Source organism: Schistocerca nitens, chromosome 5 (assembly GCF_023898315.1).
Source record: "Schistocerca nitens isolate TAMUIC-IGC-003100 chromosome 5, iqSchNite1.1, whole genome shotgun sequence".
In the NCBI taxonomy this organism is placed as follows: Eukaryota; Metazoa; Arthropoda; class Insecta; order Orthoptera; family Acrididae; genus Schistocerca; species Schistocerca nitens.
The window spans coordinates 572559004-572561239 of record NC_064618.1 but is presented as its reverse complement, the minus strand read 5'-3'; the positions used below and the strand labels follow the sequence as shown (position 1 = coordinate 572561239).

Genomic DNA, 2236 nt, shown 5'->3' with positions numbered 1-2236 from the left:
AAACTTCCTGGCAGATTAAAACTGTGTGCCAGATTGAGACTCGAACTCAGGACCTTTGCCTTTCGCGGGCAAGTGCTCTACCAACTGAGCTACCCAAGCACGACTCACGCTCCGTCCTCACAGCTTTACTTCTGCCAGTACCTTGTCTCCTTTCTTTCAGGAGTACTAGTTTTGCAAGGTTCGCAGGAAAGCTTCTGTAAAGTTTGGAAGGTAGGAGACGAGGTACTGGCAGAAGTAAAGCTGTGAGGATGGGGCGTGAGTTGTGCTTGGGTAGCTCAGTTGGTAGAGCACTTGCCCGTGAAAGGCAAAGGTCCCGAGTTCGAGTCTCGGTCCGGCACACAGTTGTAATCTGCCAGGAAGTTTCATATCAGTGCACACTCCGCTGCAGAGTGAAGCTCTCACTCTGGAAATATCCCCCAGGCTGTGGCTAAGCCATGCCTCCGCAATATCCTTTCTTTCAGGAGTGCTAGTTCTGCAAGGTTCGCTGAAGAGCTTCTGTAAAGTTTGGAAGGTAGGAGACGAGGTACTGGCAGAAGTAAAGCTGTGAGGACAGGGCGTGAGTCGTGCGTGGGTAGCTCAGTTGGTAGAGCACTTGCCCGCGAAAGGCAAAGGTCCCGAGTTCGAGTCTCGGTCCAGCACACAGTTGTAATCTGCCAGGAAGTTTCATATCAGCGCACACTCTGCTGCAGAGTGAAAATCTCATTATGTAGTCTCTTGATTAACATTTTCATACTTTTGTATTAGAAAGCTCAACCATATGTTGTTCAGAAATCAAGAATTACTGCATCAATTCAAACATGACAGTTCTGAAGATTCACGCTATGATTTTCCTCCAGGTATTTCCACCTTATCATTCACACGAAAAAGTGTCTTAGCTCCCAGCAAAGTCACCAGAAATTAATTTCAGTCATAGGATACCTGCAGTCTCAGTTGGCAGAATTTTCTGCAGTGTGACTTTGTCCTATTAAGACAGATATAAATGTTTAAATTTGAATGATGTTTTATTAGGGATGTTATACAGAAATGTAGTTTAAGATATTTATTATACATTTGCTTCAATTATTCCATTATTTAATTTATAACCTAATAAGGCTACTTTCTTGACAGCCTTCATGTGATACATCTCCAGCTGTGTGTTTTAGCAGGGCACAATTAATCAGGAAGTTTACCCCTTACGCTTCTAAAGGATTTTATTTTAATGTCACCATGTGAAACACGTAATTTACAATCAAAACAGCATGTCAGACTATTTAAGTATGAAGTAGTGCATACAGTGTTACATTTCTCACCTAGTTTACTTATGTCACTTATGTATGACCACTTTGCGAATTTGTGTCCACATACAGTCACAAAAGCCACAATACACTGGTGTGAAAGGCTTATGGGCAAAAGTAACTTTCATGTGATGTGTCACTGTCTAGTAACATAGCCCAATGAAATTTGGACCACACGTACAATGAACTACTACAGTATAGTACAGAAGGTAACAGAATGAAAGAACAATGGGACGAACAGAAATGACACTTTTATTTAAAGACAATAATTTTGCTGAAGGTATGTCCCCTGGACATGACAAAAGGGGGGGGGGGGGGGGGTTAGATACTTAATAGTATGTATGATTGCCACACACAGCAGAGCATGCTCTGCAACATGCTCCCATGCTGGCCACAAAACTGGTAAGGAGTTCTTATAAGTAGGACATTCCATTCGTCCAGCAGTGCAGTTGACAACTATTCAGTGGTCCTTAGTGCACGTTGGCATGCTGCAATGTGTGTCCCAATGCATCCCACATGTGCTTCATGGGATTGACAGGCAGATCAGTTCAGTTTGCCGAAAACAATCTGGTTCCAAGAGCTGCCCCACTTGCGCAATTCAAAGCTGTTAGGCATTGTCACCCATAAAAATAAAATCAGGGCCAAATGCACCTCTGACAGACACACAAAGAGAAGGAGCACAGTGTCACAATAACAGCCAGTAACTGTACTGTGTGCTACGATTTGGAAGTCAGTATACCCAATCAATGTTATGCCTCCCCACACCACAGCATCAGCAGCACCAAAATGATTGTCTCACAATGTTCTGTATTCATTATGTACCCACACAAGGTGAGAGCTGGGAACATGTAACACAATGAGGAACTTAGTCAAACATGATTGTTTCGGTAGTCCAGATGTTGTGGTCTGGGGAGGTATACTGTACTGACCTCCATGTCTTTAAACACTGTACACTCACAGGT

The 2236-nt window shown here is 43.3% G+C and overlaps 1 non-coding gene across 1 annotated transcript; it reads left to right on the top strand.

Moving 5' to 3' along the window:
• Positions 1–263: 263 nt before the first annotated feature.
• On the top strand, positions 264–338 carry Trnas-uga (transfer RNA serine (anticodon UGA)). Its single transcript has one exon. It is a non-coding gene; the product is annotated as a tRNA-Ser (tRNA).
• Positions 339–2236: the final 1898 nt, after the last annotated feature.